Source organism: Protopterus annectens, chromosome 7.part1 (assembly GCF_019279795.1).
Source record: "Protopterus annectens isolate FY-2018-M chromosome 7.part1, PAN1.0, whole genome shotgun sequence".
Taxonomy (NCBI): domain Eukaryota; kingdom Metazoa; phylum Chordata; order Ceratodontiformes; family Protopteridae; genus Protopterus; species Protopterus annectens.
Window position 1 is genome coordinate 536,997,102 of NC_056740.1, and position 23,104 is coordinate 537,020,205.

The 23,104-nt window shown below is 44.9% G+C and overlaps 1 protein-coding gene across 5 annotated transcripts in view; it reads left to right on the forward strand.

Moving 5' to 3' along the window:
- Positions 1 to 23,104, forward strand: part of ZNF280D (zinc finger protein 280D) — a 3,097,091-nt gene that overhangs the window by 411,646 nt on the left and 2,662,341 nt on the right. The gene's annotated exons all lie outside the window — the stretch shown is intronic.

A 23,104-nucleotide genomic window follows, 5' to 3' on the forward strand; every position in this document is an offset into this window, starting at 1 on the left:
AGCTGCCACATGGGCAAATCTTCATACCTTTATTTCTCATTACAAGCTAGATAGGGTCTCCAGGAACAGAGCTGACTTTGGTTCCACTGTTCTGAAGAGTCTGCTCCAATGAGCCACCCAGGATTGTAGGTGCTAGGGACGCTGTCCCAACCAGCAAGAACAGTGAGATAGACAACTTAACATAAAGAAGTTATGTACCTACCATAACGTTCCATGTTAGTTGTCTTCATCTCGCCTTCTTTCTTGCGTCCCACCTTCCGTCCCCCTGTCCTATTGGATCGAGAGGAGTTTTGGTTTCATTGGCTGAGTGTTCTCTGGTTTGTTTCCTCTACTGACTGAGAGAGTATGACAGGTTTGCTCATCCTGTTTGTTTGGGCAGGTTGATTCTCTGGCTATGTCTGGGGTTAGCGATTACAAACGAGATCTGGGTAGCTAGCGCTAGGCATCATGGGATAAGGGGTAGCCTCGAGCCAGTAAACAGCTATAGAAGATGGCCGAGTCGGAGCCGAGGATCGGCTCCGATCCCAACCAGCAAGAAAGAATGCGAGATGAAGACAACTAACATGGAACGTTATGGTAGGTACATAACTTTTTTCCTCTCATTCCCTGCCTACAACATGAGCTTCTTTGTTGGGCAGAGACATGTCACCAAAACAAGGGACTGTCATTCACTCTACCCCCTGCCACCCAAACCCTAACTACAGATGCATCAGACTATGCTTGTGGGAGGGGGGGGGGCACCTAGCGGGGAGATTCATTCAGGGCAAATGGAGCCCAAAACAAATGCATCTGCATATCAACCAGAAAGAGATGCTAGCTGTGCAGAATGCTCTCACAGCCTTCAAAGACTTGCTTCATCCCGGGCAACACCACTGTTATGTGGTTCATAAACAAGAAGGGGGGTACACATTCCTACCCCCTTTGCAGACTAGCCATGACATTGTGGAACACGGCTTTGACTTGCCAAATACATCTTCAAGTTCAACTCCTACCAGGAAAACAAAATACTCTGGCAGACGACCAAAGCAGAAATCTTATGGACCCGCATGAATGGAAACTGGATCCACAAATCTTCAGCATGTTAACACAGAAATGGGGGAGCCCAGACATAGCTCTATTTGCCTTTCCCCAAAATTATCAGCTGGACAAATTCTGTACAAGAACTTATCACAGAAAAGCATGGAAAGTGGATGCCCTATCCTTCACTTGGAAAAACCTATCCGTCTATGCCTTTCCTCCTCTGCCTCTTCTCTCCAAGGTCTTACTAAAAGTCAGACAGGAAAAACCAAAAATGATCATAGTTGCTCCGGACTGGCCTCGCCAGCACTGGTACCCAATTCTAAGGGATATGTCTCCACTTCCTCCTTGGTACTTTCCTCAAATTCCTCATCTACTGTCTCAGCAGAACAATCAAATTCTGCACACTCGGCTCCAAACTCTGAACCTTGCAGCATGGCTGATCATTTAATTATTCAAACACCTCTCAGTAAATCTGTGATGGATGTCATTTTGGAAGCCAGAAGGCCTAGTACTAGAAAATCTTATGCTGATAAATGGAAGAGATTCTGCGCTTGGAACCAAGCACAAGGAACGGACACAGCAAAGCCCAATATTCCTCAGATTTTACAATATTTGACTGAGATGCTTGACAAGGGCCTTTCTTTTTCTTAAATAAAAATCCATGCCTCTGCCATCTTGGCTCATTACAACACAGAGCCTCCCCTCTTTTCTCATCCTCTGCTTAAACAGTATCTTAGAGGAGCCAAAAATTTAAGGCCTCCCAGAAGATCACCAACTCCTGCATGGGACTTCAACTTTGTGCTGGAGAGACTCACCCTGCCTCGTTTTGAACCAGCAGCTACTGCGGATATAAAATTTCTATCTTGGAAAACAGCTTTCCTCTTGGCAGTCACTTCAGCAAGAAGGGTTTCAGAACTACAGGCTCTCATGGCTGTGGAGCCTTCTATTACATTTTACACGGACAGGGTGTCCCTCAGGACCAATCCTTCTTTTATGCCTAAGGTGGTATCCAGTGTGGCTCTTAACCAGACAATTCACCTGCCAAGATCTCTAAGAAAGTCTGAGCAACTACTGGTAGCATTTGCTGCAGGGTCAGAGGGGAAGGCTATATCAAAGCAGACTATTTCTAAGTGGATAAGCCACTGCATTCGTTTCTACTTGCACCATGGTAAACCGGTGCCCAAGGGGATCAGGTCACATTCCACTAGGGCTGCCTCTACCTCAGCAGCTTTTCTCAGAGGGGTTCCAACCAAAGACAATCTAGAGGCTGCTACTTGGAGCCCTGTTCATACCTTCACAATCATCATTTGCCTCCCTTCTCCAAATCCAGGGCAGGCTTTGCCACTGCAGTTCTGCAGGGCCTTATAGCCGCTCCTAATGCTATTTAGTTCCATCCTCCCATCCATACCTTTGGGATTCTACCCAAATGTAATGACTGCAACAGTGAAACATGAAGAACATAGTACAGTTGTGTACACTTACCATAAATGTAGATGTTCGAGTGTATTCACTGTTGCAGTCTGGGTTACCCACCCGCCATCCCCCGTTTTCTATACCTTTTCTTTCCTTCACTATACACTAAAGCCTTTGTGGTGTATTTGCTTTTAGATGAAGGTAAAGTTGATGTTGCTAAAAGTGCATTTACATATATTTCTGTTATATATATATATATATATATATATATATATATATATATATATATATATATTTTTTTTTTTTTTTGCACCCCATTTGGGGGGCACCTGACATATGGGGAAGAAAAACTAAATAAAATGGCATCGACTGCATGTTTTATACCCCTGACGTCATGGAAGAGGAGACAGCAACAGACGCTGGACCCAAGACTTTGTTATTCAGGCCGACTGAGGGCAACCTGCCAGCAGATTACCCAAATGTAATGACTGCAACTGTGAATACACTCGAACATCTACATTTATGGTAAGTGTACACAACTGTACTATTTATCAAGACCAAATGACATTCTTATATAATTTGAAAACATTTTGACAGCTTGCAGTTTTACTTTCAGTTCCTCATCTGATGAGCTATACAGTTTCAAATCATCGGCAAAGAGAAGATGAGAAATCTTTACACTTTGTTGTGACAGTTTAATGGGTTAAGGGCAAGGCAGAATAGCAGCTGTGACAGAGAGTCTCCCTGGAGTATCCCCCTTTGAATTTTTATCCCTAGAGTAATAATTTGTCCTTTATCGTGGCTTAATTGCAAAGAGGTCTGCTACTGTTTCATGGTCACTGTAATGCAATCGATCAGTGTAGGGTGTGTCATACATATTTTTAAGCACTCATTTATCCATGAATCTGGGATACTATCAAATGCTGTTTTGTAGTCAATCCATGCCATACTTAAATTCTTCCCTTTTTTACAGTTCACCATTATGAATTTATTTAACAACATATGATCCTGTGTTCCATATGACTTTCTTTTATTGCTGTTTTGTTCTACTGCCATAATTGAGATGTTCATCGTGCATACAGCTGCAGTCATAACAGATGGGTTCTCCTGCCATCAGGCGGGTCCTCGGTCGGCCGAATTCCAAAGTCTAAGTCCGGCATCGGTTGTCGTCGCTTCTTCCCTGACGTCAGTGCGACAGGGGTATAAAAGAACCAGCCGACGCCATTTTCTTCAGTCTTTCTTGCCGCGCGGTGCCCGAAGCAGAAGCAGTTCGCAAGTGCCGGTCGGCCAGCTCCTGAAATTACGAAAATTTTGCAACCGAAGTCTTCTTGAAAGCTAAGTACCCCATTTGGGAAACTTTTCTTGCCTCAGACCGATGTCAGACAAAGTTAATAATTGTATTTCATGTGGGAAGCAAATACCGCATAAGGATTTTCATTCCCTCTGCATTCCTTGCTTAGGCCCAGACCACGACGTCTCGGTCTGTCATTTTTGTGCTACATTCAACAAACGCACCATTAAGCGTCGGGCGGAGTTCGCCCAGCACTATTTTGGCAAAAAATTTAACTATATTATGTCGTCGGATACTCCGACTCCAGTTTTGTCTAAAAAATGCAAAGATAAGGACCGACACACGAGGTCCGCGGCCTCTACCAACACCACGCCAAAGCCGACTACAGGTGGTCCAGTTCTCAGTGAGGCGCCTACGCAGCCCCTGCCTACCGACGACACTTCATTGGCGGTGTCTTCTGTGCCCGAGGTCACAGGCTCCTCGGCCCACACCATGACTACAGATACCGAAGCCACTCTTGGTGGTGAATCTCAAAATGTAGACAGGTCTGCCTCCTCTCAATGTGTCTTCAGACCTTCCTCTTCTTTTTTCCATCAAGGCTTTCACTAAGTCTAAAACAGCCATGCATTCTAAGAGACAAGCTACACAAGGCCCTTCTCCAGCCCCCATGCCTAAAAAACAGATGCTTAAAATGGCTGAGGATTTAATTACTCTTATCAGGGGTTCTCAACCCCCCCCGGACAAAAGGCCCAGAGTGGAGGAAGAATCCCCCTCCTCTGACCAGGCCTCCATTATTTCAGAGCACTCTGATGAACAGGAACATTCTTACTCCCCTTTTGAAGATTCTGATGCAGAGGAGTCCATTCCCTCTGTCTCCCCCCCAGAGGATTACTCATTTGGGGAAACCTTGCATACCTTAAGGGAACACTTCCCCTGGGAAGGCCAAGAGTACTCAGATTCCAAGAAAAGGCTTAGGGACTTTCTCTTGCTACCTCAGCACAGGCCTCTGGCTATACCTCCCGTCTTAGACATACTAGATGATGTGTACTCGGAGGCCTGCCTTAACCCGGATTCCTTACCTCCAGCCCCAGTCAAGCCTGACAGGTACTACCGGGTTCCTGACTCACACCAATTTTTATACAAAAGCCATGCGGCTGACCCAGAAACTATCTCACAGGGCCCCAAGGGAATTAAGGCCTCCACTGCTAAAAATCCATTACCTTCCGAGAGAGATTCCAGATCCTTAGAAAGGTGGGGGAAAAAAGGTGTACACCTCGGCCACCTTAACCATGAGGGCATTAAACTGCCAGTTCCATATGCTAAAGTACCAACAGTTTCTGTTATCACAGTTGAGAAGTAAAATGTCACAACCTGAACAACCAGACTTGAAGGAGTTGCAGGATTTGATGCATAGTGCAGAACAAGTGGGTAAACATACCTTGCAATGTGGTTTTGATGCTCTAGAGGCCTCATGTAGAGCTGCTGTTACAGGATCAGTCATGCGTAGACATGCCTGGCTCAAGGAGCAAACCTTACCAGATCATGTCAAAGCTAAATTACTAGATGCCCCTCTACAAAAGGATGTATTATTTGGTGTTAAAGCTGAGGAGGTATTAAAGAAAATGGAGGAAAAGGCTAAATCAATGCAAACAGTGAAAGATTTTCTACAGGTACAACCTCCACGTTTCAGTAGAAATTGGCCTTACAAAAATTGGTTCTTTCCAGCCACGGACAGACCCCAAAGAGGTAGATACTGGCTCCCGAGGGGCAGAGGGCAATCTCAAGGATCATTTAGAGGCAGACAATGGCAAGCTCCTACCCAAAGAGGTGGTGAGGAAAATTGGCAGCCATTCAGAAAGCAAGCCCAATGACTTTCCCCTTTGCATGCCAAGCAAGGCTCAAATGGCAGCACCCTTAGGCGGAAAACTGGCATTATTTTCAAAAAATTGGCATATTGTCACAAAAGACAAATGGATCCTGGACATTATAAACAGAGGCTACAGATTCCATTTTCACACCCTTCCAAAAATGAGAGGCATGCCAAACCTGCCACACAATCAAAGGGCAGAGGCACAAAGACAAATTTCAGATCTCATGGACATGAAAGCTATTCAAGAGGTACCTACTCACGAACAAGGTCAAGGTTTTTATTCCAGACTATTCCTGGTACCAAGGAAGGGAAAAGATTGGAGACCTATTTTGGACCTATCCATCCTAAACACATTTTTACTCGTACCAAAATTCAAGATGCTCACATTACAGCAGCTTCTTCCCATGCTGGGCAAGAAGTTTTGGCTGGTAACATTGGACCTCAAGGAGGCATACCTGCATGTCCCAATCAGGCAAAATTGCAGAAGATACCTCAGATTTCTTGCAGGTTCAACCCATTATCAATTCTCTGCATTGCCCTTTGGCTTATCTACTGCACCCAGAGTATTCACGAAATGCCTGGCATCAGTAATCGCCTACTGCAGACTTCAAGGGATACAAATATACCCATATTTGGACGACTGCCTGATCCAAGCGGACAGCAAGCACATACTTCTGAAACATCTGGCTTTTGTAATAATGTTGTTGAATTCTCTGGGATTCACAGTCAACAAAAAGAAACCAAGGCTAATACCCTCTCAGAAAATAATTTTCCTGGGTGCCAACTTGGACACACACACCCAGATGGCCTACCTCACACCAGAGAAGCAGGGGCAACTAACTCAGTACTTCAGAACACTAGCAAATTTCACCAGGCTGACTGCAAGGAAAATCCTGCAGGCTCTGGGATTCATGGCATCTTGCATCCTACTAATCCCATGTGCAAAGCTGCATATGAGGAAACTTCAGTGGTACCTGAAAAACCTATGGTCTCAACACAGCCACAGTTTGGAAACAATAATACCACTAATTCCATGTCTTCAAAAGGAATTTCTGTGGTGGGCTCAAGCATGCCAAACAAACACAGGTCTCCCATTCTGCAAGCCTCAAGCAAATCAAGTCATCACAACAGACGCCTCGGACTACGCCTGGGGGGCGCACATGACAGATCGGTGCATTCAGGGCAAATGGTCCCAAAAAGAAAAGCACCTTCACATCAATCAAAAGGAAATTCTAGCAGTAATAAATGCTATTATAGCTTTCAAAGACCTTCATCCAGGTCAACTATTGATAAGGTCAGACAATACCACAGTAATGTGGTAAATAAACAAACAGGGAGGAACTCATTCATACCCCCTATGCAGGCTGGCCATGTCACTTTGGAACATGGCTCTGGAATTACAAATCCAACTTCAAGCACAGTACTTGCCAGGCAAGGAAAACACGCTGGCAGACAACCTAAGCAGAAATATGACAGATCCACATGAATGGAAGTTGCATCCTCAAGTTTTTACAGAGATAATTCAAGCATGGGGAAGGCCAGACATAGATGTCTTTGCCTCCCACAGAAATCACCAATTGACAAAATTCTGCTCAAGGACTTTTCATCCAAAGGCCTGGAGAGTGGACGCACTCTCTTTCAGTTGGACAGCAATGATAGTTTATGCCTTTCCACCTCTTCCTCTGCTGCCCAAAGTTCTATTAAAAACCAGAGCAGACAGACCAAAGATGATTCTCATTGCTCCAGACTGGCCAAGACAGTACTGGTACCCACTCCTGAGGAGCCTGACGCATTCCCCTCCATGGACCCTACCTCTAATGCCTCTTCTTCTGACTCAGCACAGCTTCAAAACTTTTCACAGTCCGCTGAAAACACTCAATCTGGCTGCATGGAAGATTCCTTAACATCACAACAGACCCTACTCTCTAAGGAGGTGCAGGATGTCATTTTGGAGGCCAGAAGGCCGTCTACTAGAAAAGCTTACTCCGCAAAATGGAAACGGTTTTGTGCCTGGAATGAGAAAAATGGCCAGAATCCTGGAAAACTGAATTTACCTCAAATATTACAGTATCTAGCTGAGCTGGTAAGCAGTGGACTTTTTCTCCTCCATCAAAATCCATGCCTCAGCCATTTCTGCAGAATACAACACTGATCCACCTTTATTCTCTCACCCCCTCTTAAGGCAGTTCCTCAGAGGGGCTAAGAATATAAAACCCCCAAGGAAACAACCAATACCTGCGTGGGACCTTAATTTCATTCTAGAAAAGCTGACCTTGCCTCCTTTTGAGCCAGCTGCCTCAACAGATTTGCAATATTTGTCCTGGAAAACAGCTTTCCTTCTGGCTATCACCTCAGCTCGTAGGCTATCGGAACTACAAGCCCTCATGGCCGTGCAGCCTTTTATCATCTTCCATCAGGACAGAGTTTCCTTACGAACCAACCCGTCCTTTATGCCAAAGGTGGTATCCAGGGTAGCTTTGAATCAGGCTATACACTTACCTACCTTTTACCCTAATCCTCAAAACAAAGGGGAGAGATTACTGCATTCCTTGGATATCCACAGACAGCTGCGTTACTATTTGGACAGAACAAAGCCTTCCAGAAAATCAGAACAGCTCTTTGTGTCCTATGCTATAGGAGCTCAAGGGAAGCCAATTTCCAAACAGACCATTTCAAAATGGATAGCCCACTGCATACGTTTTTGTTACTCTTTTCATGGTAAAACTGTACCTGCAGGCATCAGATCTCATTCCACAAGGGCCACAGCTACCTCTGCAGCTTTCCTCAGAGGAGTTCCTACCAAAGATATTTTGGAAGCAACCACTTGGAGTTCTGTGCATACCTTCTCCAAGCACTACCACCTACCATTATACTCCAAAACTAGAGCAGGCTTTGCCAGGGCAGTCTTGCAGGGCATCCTGGCTCCTCCTAGTTCCACCTAGTGCCTACCACCCCTTTTTTAGCTTTGGGATTCTACCCATCTGTTATGACTGCAGCTGTATGCACGATGAACATAGTACAGTTTTGTACCTACCATAAATGTAGATGTTTGAGTGCTAATACAGCTGCAGTCCAGGTTTCCCTCCCTCCTTCTCCTCTTGGGACAGGCCTTTTGGCTAACACCTCCTCATACAACCTGATTGGGGTATTCATTTATGGTGTATTTGCTTGCAACTACTGTATTTTGATTATATGGCATTGCTTTATTACACAAATTTATGTATTGCTTTCCTTCTGGGGGCACCTGACATCTGGGGCAAGAAAAACTGAAGAAAATGGCGTCGGCTGGTTCTTTTATACCCCTATCGCACTGACGACAACCGACGCCGGACCTATACTTTGGAATTCGGCCGACCGAGGACCCGCCTGACGGCAGGAGAACCCATCTGTTATGACTGCAGCTGTATTAGCACTTGAACATCTACATTTATGGTAGGTACAAAACTGTACTTTTTCTTCTAAATGACTATAAACTCTGTTGGCATCAATTCCCGTGTATAGTTTATACGTCGTCAGAAGGCAAGTAAATAATGTGGGAAGAAATAGCCAGGGAATTGTTATGACTAGGCTTGTAAAGGCCCTAGGGCTGATAGCCTAGTACCAACCTATGAAGTTATTGGCCTATAATTTTTAGGGTAGCGTGCAGGTTCACTCTTATGTAGGAGCATTGTTTTACCTGTTAGCCAGGTTGCTGTCTGTTTGGGGTGCTCATCTAAAAAGGTCTTACACATGGCTAAATCTTCAGACAAAGATGTTAGTGCTTTCAACCAAAAGTTAGGTATTGCATCTAGGTCTGGAGTTTTCCATTTAGAGGCTTTTCTTAACTTTGTTTCAATCTCTCTGGCTGTTACTTCATCTCATTTCATACTCTACACCTTTAAATGTCTTATTTTTTCCTTTACTTCTCTTACCCATTTAGCATCTTTGTTTCACAGGATCTTCATAGATACTTCTTCAAAATGCATCTATTTCTTCTTTTTTTGCCTGTCTTTCAATTCCTTTTACCTTGTTTCTCAATTTTCTATAAAACTTTTTTGAGTCATCAGTAAATTACTTATTTTGTACTTTTCCTTTATATTTATCTGTGTATCTTCTAAGTTTTTTCACCTGTGCTAAAGTTTTTAGTTTATTTGCGATAGTGCACGATAGATCCTGATCTGTTCTAATATTGTGCATTGCTTTTATCATGTCTGTATATCCTTCCATAAGATCACTCAGATGTTGCCGTAGCTGGGGATAATATCCCATATATTGAGGAAAAGATGGAAAGGGCAACAGCAGATATGAAAAAAAAGAAGTCATTGTTCCCCTCTACTCGTCACTCATTAGACCCATTACAGAATACAGTGCCCCTTTTGGTATGTATCTCACAAGACATCTAGAACAAATGGAAAGGCTGCAGAAATACCTCACAAAGAGGATTACTGGTCTCAAACAGATGCCCTACGCAGACCATCTCAAAAAACTCCAGCTTTACTCTGTTGCATATTGCCTACTCAGAGGTGATCTCTGCCTATCATACAAAGCTATGTCAAACTCAGAGCTGTTGGACATGCTCAACTTAAAGAAATCCCAATCCCTCTGAGCTACATGCTCTAGGGACCTAAACCTTGTCACATCAATAAACAGAACATGCTGGAGGGATAGAGTCCTGTCCCAGAAACTTCCCATACTCTGAAACAAACTGCCTATCTGTAAAAGCTCCTCATTAGCACTCTTCAAAAGAATCTTGATGATTGGATGGGAGATGGGAAATTCACCCTGGGGATGACTTCTGTGGGTCTGCTCGACATGGGCACAGGAAAATAATTTTCTTGGGTGACGAATGCCAGGGTACCTTTTTGGCTAGGCTTATATAAGGCCCTAGGGTCAATAGCCTAGTACCTACCTATGAAAGTTGTGTACTCATCATAACAATAGACTTGTGTTGTCTGTTTCTGTCCTTCCTCAACCCCCCCTCTTCCACTGTCTATGTGTTTTTATGGCATTTAACATTTCTAGCTCCTGGACTTACTTTAGCTGACTTAGCCTTGGCTACTAGAGGTTCTTTATCAAGACCTAGTAGTTTGTTTGTTTATTTTTGTTAATCTCTGTCTTAGACACTATATGCTTACCGCTTTTTCCTTGGGGCAAACTGTCTGAGGTAGTTCTAAAATAAAATATAAAAGAAATGAGGTGATTCTCCTTTATCGTAATCCGTTGTATTCTATTTCAGAGACAGGTGAGCGCTGCTGTAAAATCTGATGTTCTTCGTGTTTCACTGTTGCAGTCATTACATTTGGGTTATCTGCTTGCAGGTAGCCCTCAGTTGGCCTGATTAACAAAGTCTTGGGTCCTGCGTCAGTTGTCCCTTCTTCCATAATGTCAAGTCGTCAGGGGTATAAAACATGCAGCCGACGCCATTACATCAGTCTTTCTTGCCATGCGGTGCTCGAAGCAGAAACAGTTCGCAAGTGCCTGTTGGCCGACTCCTGAAATTTTCGTTTCCGAGTTTCAGAACCAAAGTCTTCAACTAAAGCTAAGTACCCCGTTGGGGAAACTTTTTCTTGCACCTTACCGATGTCAGTAAAAGTTATTAATTACATTACTTGTGGAAAGCAAATACCTCATAAAGATTTTCATTCGTACTGTATTCCTTGCCTAGGCCCTGACCACGACGTACCTTGCTGTCGGTTTTGTTCTTTATTTAATTAGCGCACTATCCGTCGTCTGTATATTTCCACCTCTAAATATTTCGGTTCTCAGTTTAATTATCCAGATATGTCGGTTAGCCATCCGACTACCGGGATTCCAAAAAAAACCCGCAAAGATAAAGACAGAGACAAGGTCCAAAACTGCCGACGACGCTTCTCCTAAGCCAGTCGCCAGTTCACTGGTATTAAGTGAGGCACTTTCGCAGCCCCTGATACCCACTACTTCTGATTCGCAGGCCTCTACTGAGACCCATTTGGAGTCTCATATGCCGCGAGATGCTTCAACTGTGGAACCTGTGGATGTCTCTACCTTGGATAGGTCCGGAGCTGCTGTGCAGGCACCGGCTTCTGAGGGTGTATTCAGGCCTACGGACTTGCATAATAAACTGACGCTTCCTTCTTTGCTTAGGCCTAAATCGCGATCCATGCCTAACAGACCGACGCCCAGGCCACATGCTCAGGCCTCTATGCCTAAAAAACAAATAAGAATGGCTGAAGGTCTAATAACTCTAATCAGGGGTAGCCAACCCCCACCCCCTCTTCTATGTGGCCTAGGACTGAAGTTGATTATGAATCTTCTGATCAAGATTCTGTTTTTTTCTGATTCTTCTGATGATCTGGATTTGCCCTTACCTACTTACGAAGATTCTGATGCAGAGGACTCGCTTCCCCTCCTGAAGATTTTTCTTTTGGGGAAATCTTACATACTCTAAGAGAGCATTTCCACTGGGAAAGCCAGGATTTTTCCGATTCAAAAAAGAGGCTTAGGGATTTCCTTCTCCTACCTCAGCATAGGCCTTTAGCTATTCCTCCTGTACTAGACATTGTTGTTGATGCCTTTTTGGAATCTAGTTTGGCCCCTGATTCTCTTCCTCCTGCTCCCAGAAAACTTGACAGATACTACAGGGTCCCCGAGTCCCACAAGTTCCTTTTTAAAAATCCTATTGTAGATCCAGAGACTGTTTCACAGGGGACCAAGGGCATTAAGGCTTCTACTGCTAAAAATCCTACCCCTTCTGATAGAGACTCCAGGGCGCTGGATAGATGGGGTACGAAGGTTTACACTTCTGCAACCTTGGCCATTAGGGCTTTAAACTGCTAGTTTCATATGTTAAAAGTATCAGCAACATGTTGTTGGACTGCTTAAGCAGAAAATGATGATTCCTGACTGTGTGGAAAATGAAGAATTACAGGATTTAATGCATTCTGTTGAGCAAGTTGAAAAACATACTTTGCAATGTGGTTTTGATTCATTAGAGGCCTCTTGCAGGGCTGCTGTTACTGGGTCTGTGCTCAGAAGGCATGGCTTGGCTCAAGGAGCAATCTTTACCTGATCATGTTAAAGCTAAATTGTTGGATGCTCCTTTAAATCAGGACCGCCTGTTTGGCAACAAGGCTGAAAAAGTTCTTAAAAAGATGGAAGGTAAAGCTAAATCTATGCAAACTGTTAAAGATTTTTTACAAGTTCAGCCTCCTAGATTTAATAGGCACTGGCCCTCTAAGAATTGGGCCTTTCCAGCCCCTTCCAGGTCTTCTCAAGCCAAACCCAGACACAGCAAAAACCCCAGGTTTCAGTCTTAGGGGAGACACAGAGCTAAGCAGTTGGGGGCCTCCACTTCCAAATCTGGGAATAATAAGACTCCCCCCTACGTAAACTGTCTCAATGACTTCCTTTAAAAATTTCCAATCCCCTTATTAGCTGACTGCCCCTTTGGGTGGAAAGATTGCTCTTCATGCAAAGAATTGGGAACTCATTACCCAGGACAAATGGGTTTTAAATGTAGTGTCCCAGGGATACAGATTTCACTTCCACACATTGCCAACACCAAACAGGTGGCCGGGCCTACCCCCAAAGCAGTGGGCAGAGGCCCCAAAACAAGTACTTTCTCTCTTAAGCATGGGGGCTTTTCAGCTGGTACCAGAAGAGGAAAAGGGACAAGGTTTCTACTCGAGACTTTTCCTGGTACCCAGAAAAGATGATTCATGGCGTCCTATCCTGGTCCTGTCTACTCGAAACACCTTTTTGGAGATTCCAAAATTCAAGCTGCTGACTCTTAACCAATTACTTCCTATGCTAGGCAAAGATGCCTGTTTGGCAACACTAGATTTAAAAAAAGCATACCTGCACATCCCAGTCAGGGAATCTTGCAGAAGATACCTATACTTCAAAGCAGGCTACACGCACTATCAGTTCTCTGCACTGCCCTTTGGCTTATCTACTGCGCCCAGGGTATTCACAAAGTGCCTAGCTCCAGTTATTGCATTTTGCAGGCAAAGAAATATTCAAATATACCCATACCTGGACGATTGTCTAATTCAGGCAGAAAGCCAGGACATACTTTTGAATCATCTGGCCTTTGTACAAAGGGTTCTAACTTGTCTGGGGTACACCATAAACGAAAAGAAATCACACCTGGTACCCTGTCAACAAATTATATTCCTGGGAGCAAGCTTGAATGCAACTTCCCAGATGGCTTACCTCACGCCAGAGAAACATTCATTTGACAAACTACTTCAAACAAGTGGCCACAAAAGCCCTATCTGCAAGGCAAATACTGCAGGCCTTGGGGTTCATGGCCTTCTGCATTGTTCTAATTCCATATGCAAGACTGCATATGAGGAAACTACAGTGGTATCTAAAAAGCCTATGGTGTCAACATTCTCAAGACCTGGAAACGACTATTCCTATTATGCCTAGCGCCCTTTGGTGGGCAGAGGCCTGCCACCAAAACAAGGGACTACCTTTCACACCACCCCCTGCCGCCCAAACCCTAACAACAGACTCATCAGACTATGCATGGGGGGCTCACCTGGCAGCCAAGTGCATTCAGGGCAAATGGAACCCAAGTCAAATGCACCTGCATATCAATCAAAAAGAAATGTTAGCTGTACAGAATGCTCTGACAACCTTTTAAGGACCACATTGTCCCAGGACAACTAATGGCAAAGACGGACAACACCACTGTTATGTGGTACATAAACAAGCAGGGGGGGGTGCACATTCTTACCCCCTCTGCAGACTAGCTATGGCATTGTGGAATACAGCCTTGAGCTACCAAGTGCACCTACAAGCTCAGTTCCTGCCAGGAAAATTAAATACACTGGCAGGTGGACTAAGCAGAAACCTCATGGACCCACATGAGTGGAAACTGGAACCAAGGATTTTCAACATGTTGACAAGCAAATGGGGGAGCCCAGATATAGACCTGTTTGCCTCTCCCCAGAACTACCAGTTGGACAAATTTTGCACAAGGACTCCCCACAAACAAGCCTGGAAAGTGGATGCTCTGTCCTTCAGGTGGAAAAACTCCCCACAAACAAGCCTGGAAAGTGGATGCTCTGTCCTTCAGGTGGAAAAACCTATCGGTCTATGCCTTCCACCCTCCGCCTCTGCTCTCCAAAGTACTACTAAAAATCAAACAGGACAAATCAAGGATAATTTTGATTGCTCCAGACTGGCAGCGCTGGCACTGGTACCCCCCCCTCCTGCGCAGTGTGTCACTGTTATCTCCATGGCATCTGCTTCAGATTCTCCTTCCCTGCTTTCTCAGCAAGAGAACCAAATTCTGCACCCTCCGTTTCTAACACTGAACCTTGCAGCCTGGCTAATTACTTAATCTCTCCTTTACCATCCCTCAGCAAACCTGTGATGGATATCATTTTAGAGGCAAGGAGGCCTAGTACTAGAAAATCTTATGCGGAAAAATGGAAAAGATTCTGTGCCTGGAACCAGTCTCAAGGAATGAGCACAGCAGCACCCAATTTACCTCAGATTTTACAATACTTAACTGAGATGCTTCACAAGGGCCTGTCTTTTTCCTCCATTAAAATCCACGCCTCAGCCATTTCAGCTCATTATAACACAGAACTGCCCCTCTTCTCTCATCCACTGCTCAAGCAGTTTCTCAGAGGGGCCAAAAATTTGAGACCACACAGGAGAGCTCCAACCCCAGCCTGGGACCTTAACTTTGTCTTGGCGAAACTCACTCTACCTCCTTTCGAGCCAGCTGGTACTGCAGACTTAAAATTTCTTTCTTGGAAAACAGCTTTCCTTTAAGCAATCACTTCAGCTAGAAGGGTATCAGAATTACAGTCCCTTATGGCAGTGGATCCTTTCATCATCTTTCATGCGGACAGGGTGTCCCTCAGAACCAATCCATTCTTCATGCCCATGGTGGTATCCAGTGTGGCTCTTAATCAGTCCATTCATTTGCCAACCTTCTTTCCCAATCCACAGAATAAAGGGGAATGGATACTGCATTCCTTAGATGTGCACAGACAACTTAGATTCTACTTGGACAGGATTAAACCTCAAAGGAAATCTGAACAACTGCTGGTGGCATTTGCTGCAGGGGCAGAGGGGAAGGCCATTTCAAAGCAAACCATTTCTAAATGGATAAGCCATTGCATTCATTTCTGCTATAAGCACCATGGAACACCTATCCCCCAGGGGATCAGACCTCACTCCACCAGGGCTGCATCTACCTCTACAGCCTTTCTCAGAGGCGTCCCTACCAGGGACATCCTGGAAGCTGCTACCTGGAGTTCTGTACATACTTTCATCAAGCATTATCATTTGCCAATTTTCTCTAAATCCAGAGCTGGCTTTGCCACTGCAGTCTTGCAGGGCCTTATAGCTGGCCCTAATGCTATCTAAATTCCTCCTCCCAACCATAGCTTTGGGAATCTACTCAAATGTAATGACTGCAGCAGTGAAATACGAAGAACATAGTACAATTGTGTACACTTACCGTAAATGTAGATGTTCGATTGTGTTCACTGTTGCAGTCCTGATTACCCTCCCTCCAGTCCCCTAACTTCTTTGGCTATACCTCTACTTTCCTTTACTATGCTTAAAAGCCTTTTTGGTGTATTTGCTTTTTTGTTGGAGGTATACCTTTGTGCTTTTATATTTAATTGCTTCCCATTAGGGGGGCACCTGATATCTGGGGCAAGAAAAACTGATGTAATGGTGTCGGCTGCATGTTTTATACCCCTGACGACCTGAAGTCATGGAAGAAGCGACAGCGTCCGACACAAAAATGCCAAGACTCTGGTATTCAGGCCGTCTGAGGGCTACCTTCAGGCAGATAACCCAAATGTGATGACTGCAACAGTGAATACACTCTAACATCTACATTTATGGCAAGTGTACACAACTGTACTTTGTTATCAGGGATAAAGACATTGTGTCAGGTTGGGTTGCTATGGGGGGCAGCAAACTCGATCTGAAGGGAGGAAGGAGACGGGGGCATTATGGGTAGGGGAGGAACCTCGTGCTCGGATCAGATGTTGGAGAAATGCGGCCGAGTCGCCTCAGTGCCGGATCCATGTTTCCACAAGTTGAAGAGAAGTTAAGAGCAATATTATGGTGAGTACATAACTTTTGTAAATGCTAATCCCTCCCCCTGACATGGATCTTTTCCTTGAAGAGGAATGTTTTTTTTCTTTCTACCCTTTCCGCTGATATCCAAGGTCATTCTGAAGATTCAGAAGGGCTTTTCAAATATTATTGTGGTGACTGTCTTCTGACCCAGGCAACATCTTTTGGAAATAGCCAAAGGAAATCAACATAAGCTTCCTCAGACAGGACATACACAAGAAAAAAGGGTGTTTGATGCACCCCAACTTGAAATAACTTCAAGTAACTGCTTGAATGATGGAGTTTTAATACCTTTTATTTAACTTTTTTTCTGAAGCAATGCACCAGGTATTAGAGGCAAAGAAACCTGCTACTAGAAAATCCTACATTAGCAAATGGTCTAGTTTGTGTCAAGAAATAAACCAGGGCCTTTTTAAAGTCAGTATTTGTCTTGTTCTACAATATTTATTTGAATTATTATCCTCTGGCTATTTTTACTCCTCTGTCAAGGTACAATTTTTGGTCATTTCAGCTGTCTGCCACAAATCCTCTTTCCCCTGTCAATGCATTCTCGTGTTAAGATATTTCTGAAATGGGTATTACATACTAGGCTTCTTAGAAAACAGATGGCTTCTCCTTAGGATCTCAACTTTTGTTTTTGGAAAAGGTTAACTCTTTCCCCATTTGAACCAGCTCATTAGACTGATTTGAGGTCCTTAGAATGAAAGACAGTTTTGCTGATTGGTTCAGAGTTCTGCAAGGAGAGTATCTAGTTTGCAAGCTCTTATGGTGGGTCAACCTCATCTTATTTTTCCGTAAAGATTGGTTGCCTTAAGAACTCTTCCTTCCTTTAATGCCTAAAATGGTATCTGAGTTTATTTTCAGCCAAGCTTTCAATCTCCCTGTCTTCTTTCCTGAGCCTAAAGATGAGGGAGAAAGGATCCTACATACTTCTGTATGTCCACAGACAAGTTGGATATTACCTTTACAGAAACTCTGATCAGATGTTCTTCGTGTTTCACTTTTGCTATCATTACATTTGGGTTATCTGCCTGCTGGTAGCCCTCAGCTGGCCTGAATATCAGTGTCTTGGATTCCTGTGTCGGATGCTGTCTCTTCTTCCATGACGTCAGGTCGTTAGGGGTATAAAAAATGCAGCTGACTCCATTACATCTGTCTTTCTTGCTGTGCGGTGCCCGATGCAGAAGCAGTTCACAAGTGCCGGTCAGCCGATTCCTGAAGTTTTCGATGTGAAGTTGTTCAATTTCGCTATTTGTTCTTCACTGATGGGTTCGGAGCTGATCCATCGGCTCTGACATGGCCGTTAGCAAAGCTCAAGGTTTACCAGTAGCTCAAGACCAAGCCCCTTATTCCATGATGCACTGCTGGAATTAGCTCAGATCTAGTTTGCCGAGGCACGGATCTTGAGCCTTTTTTGAGACAAAATCGGTATTTGCAAGTCTTTTTCAAAACTTCTTTATCTCTTATAGATAATTTATATATATATATATATATATATATATATATATATATATATATATACATATATATATATATATATATATATATATACATATATATATATATATATATATATATATATATATATATATATATAATGTAGTTCCTGTAGTTCTCTTTAGACCTATTCCCTTGGTACTTCATAGTTTATCATATTTGTAGCGGCCTCGTGTTAGGCCTAGTTTTTCAGTGTGTGTGTTTCATATATTACTGTAGTGTTCATAGTGTAGATAGTGTGCTGTTACACATTTAGTAGAGTTGGCCTTCCTTTCCCAGGCCATTGTTAGTGTGTTTTGTGTTACAGTTGAGCCTAAGGATAGCTTTAACTTTTAGGATATGTTATACTGTAGGCCGTTTTTCTCTGCCACTTGTTAAGCGGTGATGGTTTATTAGTGGTGTTATCTTGAGTTTTCTTCTAGGTTGTTTTAGACTGTTTAGTCTGCATTTGCTTAATATGTCCGAGTAAAAAGACAAGCACCCAAAGTCTGGATTCAAAAAATGTCCAGACTGCAGACAAAAAATGTCTCTCACTGATGGGCATGTTCACTGTGTTTATTAGTCCTGTAGCATTTGCCATTCCTTTTCTTCAAGGGTTCTTTTAGAGAGGAAAAGGAAGCTTTGTGGATCAAGGCTTGCTGAAGCATCCTTTTACTGAAGCTTTGTCTGACCAGGATGGGGCCAGCAAGTCCTCTAAATCATCATAATCATCTACTGATTCCAAGGCATCTAAGAAAGTGGAGGATTCTGGGACTTTGGCTCCACAGCTATCGGAACAGAGTCTCTCTTCTTTTCGGAGCAATCCCACTGTCTTGGAGCTGGTCTCTGAGAGACCTGTATCTCCACTCCTCCAATCGGCAACTTCGGTGCACTCCTCTAGATCTTCTGTCAGCCTCTCGGATTTGGATATGGACCGGTTGGTGCAGAAGCTCTTACCAAATTGTTGGCTGCGACCCCAGCATCGGAACTGAAGACCACCATCCCGAATTTGACTGTTTCCCCTCCGAGCTGTACCGGATCTTCGGAGCCGGAGGGGGCCGACCTGCTGTTCTTGGAGCCTTTGGAGCAGAGACCTGCTCCGGTGTCATCGGTTCCATCTACTCTGACGTCCTCTGAGCCGAACGGGGACTCTAGGGGCCGACACTCTCCTGTCGGGTCCGGGGAGGATAGTCGCACCGACTTGTCAGTGCCGACTCTTCCTCTCGGGTCCTCTGCTCATATGAGCTCAGCTCCTACCTCCGGCTCGGAGCCCACTGCCTCGGTGCGGGATGGGATGGCGGTACCCTCGGATCTGTTGAGTCCTTCTCATCGGTGCCGTGATGCTGTTGAAGCCATGAGGAAAGCCTTGACCCAAAGACCTCCTCGACACCAGATCTGACCTCTTCTTCCCCCAAAGTGCCTTTGTCTGCTTCTGCCTCCATCGTCCAGGCCAAGCGTAGAGACCCTGAGCCTCAGGTAGCCCCACAGGGCACCCCTTGCTCTTCCGAGACCTTCCCAGAGGCTCCCACTGAGGAGGCCCCCAGGAAGAGATTGTGCAAGAGGAGACACTTGGACTCTCCACAGGAGTCTTTGACATCTGATACTGACTTGGATGAATCAGAAGGATCCCCCTCTGAGGATATCTCCTTTGTGGAGATACTAGAGATCCTTAGGCAGAGTGGTGATTGGCAGACCAAAAGCCCTACTGAGGACAAGTCAGTTCTCCTGAAGGCTTTCGGGTCTCAACCTTCCACCTTTTGGGTGTCTCTGCCCTTCGATGAGCTCATGCAGCTGGTGTCTCGAAGGGCGTGAGAGTCACTGGAGTCCGTGGAGCCTGTCCCTCGTAGGCTCAACAAGTTCATTTCTGCCCCCGTAGATAACGATTTTTTGTCCAAGGGAGTCCCTGTTGATGCCATGGTGGTGGCGGCGGCAGCCACCAAGAAGGAAATGTCTGAGACTTCCTCGACGATCCAGCCTCCTAACAGAGAGTTTAGGATCATGGATTGATATGGGAAATGCATGTTTAGTTCAGCGACTTTTTCATTCCGATCCCTGAACTATTTGACCCACTTCACCAGACTGCAAATATATCTCCTTAAGCAGTTGAGAGATACTCTTCAGGGTACTGTAGCTGCAGGGGCTTCTGACAAAGTTGCCGCCCAGCTCGCTACCCTAAACTCCATCGTGAACTCGTCCATGTGTCTCGTATCATATGCAGCTGATGGGACGAGTAGAGCAGCGGGTACAGGAGTTGCGCTAAGACGACATTCCTGGATGCACTTGTGTTCCTTCGTGGAGCCCTTTAAGTCTTCATTTGTCAGCACCCCGTTTGATGGATCATCTCTCTTTGGGCCCAAAGTGAAGGAAACTCTTACCAGGTGTGAGCAGGACAGAAAGACTCTGTCTGCCGTCGGAGTCTGTTTCTCCACGCCTACTCGGCCTTACCCCAAATGCCAACGGGGAGGGAAAATTTGGTTCCGAAAAGCCCAAGGAGCTTTTCAGGACACTCATGGTCAACCCCCCTCTAGGGGCAGAGGAGGGGGTAACAATGGAAGACACTGCCCTCGCGGCAGAAGGGGTCCGCAACACCAGGGTGAGAGAGATCACTTCTCTGGTCAACCCTATCAGCGCTTCTGTAGGGAGACCCGACTGCTCTGTAGGCAGTCGGGGGTCGCTTGTCTTTATACCCAGACGCCTGGCAAGATATAACAAACTACAACTGGGTACAAAGCATTATTTCCACAGGATATTTCATACTATTCTTCACCCAACCTACACCCCCAAGGAGAATCTCGGACGTTCCACCCAGTTACAGGGAACAAGCAACTATAGAGGTCCGCAAGTTGCTAGAAAAAAGTCACCCAGCCAGTCTCAGCAGACCAAATAGGATCTGGAACTTACTCAAGATTCTTTTTGGTTCCTAAGAAGACAAGGGGACTGGAGACCTATTTTGGACCTCAACAGACTCAACCAGTTTGTAAAGAAAGAGAAGTTCAGGATTGTCTCGCTTCAGTCAATACTTCCCTTTTTAGGGAAAGACAATTGGATGTGCTTGATAGATCTCAAGGATGCGTACTACCACATAAAAATGGCCAGGGCATCCATAGATCATTTGCGTTTCCAGCTGGGAGCCAATCATTATCAATTTCGAGCCCTGCCCGTTGGTCTCACTACAGCCCTCAGAGTGTTCACCAAATGCATGGCAGTGGTCACGGCTCATCTGAGGCGTCTAGAATTCCAGGTGTTTCCATACCTAGACGATTGGCTCCTTACTTCCACCTCTAGGCATCAACTTATTCAAGCAAGAGAATGCACTCTGACACTCTGCCATCACTTAGGCATTACAGTCAACTCAGAAAAATCTGCCTTGTCGCCATCGCAGCATATTGTCTTTATTGGGGCAGAGTTAGACACTTCAACAGTCACTACCAACCTAGAGGGTTTTTCTCCTTCGCCAGCATGTCAACTCACTAGTATCAAAGGACGAGCACCAGCCACAGAAGTCGTAAAAGTATTAGGTTTGATGGCTGCAGTGATCTTGGCCATACCATTAGCAAGGATGCAAATGCAGATTCTTCAGTGGCTGCTGTTCACCCAATGGTCCTATCAGGAACTTCCAGTGAGTCCTGTGATTTTGATTACAAACTCTTGCAAGAGAGATCTCCAGTGGTGGATGATGTCTCTTCATGTAACCATAGGGCATTCCCTTTGTTCTACCCCCTGCAGTAGCCACTGTGACCACGGACACTTCCCCGATGGGGGCATTTTCAGGGAATGACCGCCTAAAGCACATGGACGGATCAAGAATCACACCTGCATGTCAATGTCTTGGAGATGAGAATAGTACTTCTGGCTTTGCAGTACTTTCAGGACTCTCTTCCTCTAGGGATGATTGCAATTCAGACAGACAACATGTCTGTAGTCTGGTATTTGAACAAGCAAGGCGGGACCAAGTCTTACCCCTTTTGCCGAGAAGCCCTCAGAGTTTGGCAGTGGGCTGTCTCTTCCCAGCACTTTGTTGGCAACGCACATCCCGGGGAGATCTAGCATGATAGCAGACAAATTGAGCAGGGCAATTCTGTTGCCACATGAGTTGTCCCTCAAACAAGAGATTGCAGACAGGATTTTCCACAAATTGGGGCCAGCCTTGCTGCGATCTTTTTACCAGTCATGTCAACACAAAATGCAGAAGCTACTTTGCCCTGATTTTCCTCCTGGGCTACCCCCGAGAGACGCACTCGTACACGATTGGCCCCCAGGTCTCCTCTATGCATTCCCTCCAATCCCTCTTATACCCAGACTTCTACAGAAAGCAATGTTGCTGGGAAGGACTATCATCCTCATAGCCCCACATTGGCCTCAGAATATTTGGTTCCCATTCCTTCATCATCTTTTGGAGGATCTGTGGATTCTGGACCCAGTTCCAGACCTTCTGACACATCCGTCGGGGGACCTACATCCCTCATTGCAATCACTGAAGCTCACAGCTTGGCTGCTCCAGTTCCCATCATAGCCAGGCTTCATGATCTGTCTGATGAGACAAGACAGATCCTCTTGTCTCATTAGCCATCCACCAGGAGACTATATCTTAGTAAGTGGAAGAGATTTTCCATATGGGCTTCTAAGCAGAACAGTGATCCTTATCAAGCCCCTTTGCCATCCATTTTAGAATTCCTGACTGATTTTTAATGAAGGAGCTGCAGCTGCTACAGTTCGTGTCCAGTTGGCTGCTATATCTAACTTTCATCTCAGAGTGGACGAGCTAAACATAATGTCCCACAAATTGCCCAAGGCCTTTCTCAAAGGGACCTTCCACATGAGGCCTCCAGTGAAAACTCCTTATTCTCCTTGGAATCTAAACTTTATGCTGTCTCTCATAATTCTTACCCTATTTGAACCAGCATCATCTTGTGATCTCAAAAATTTTTGTTATGGAAAAACCATATTTCTGGTGGCTA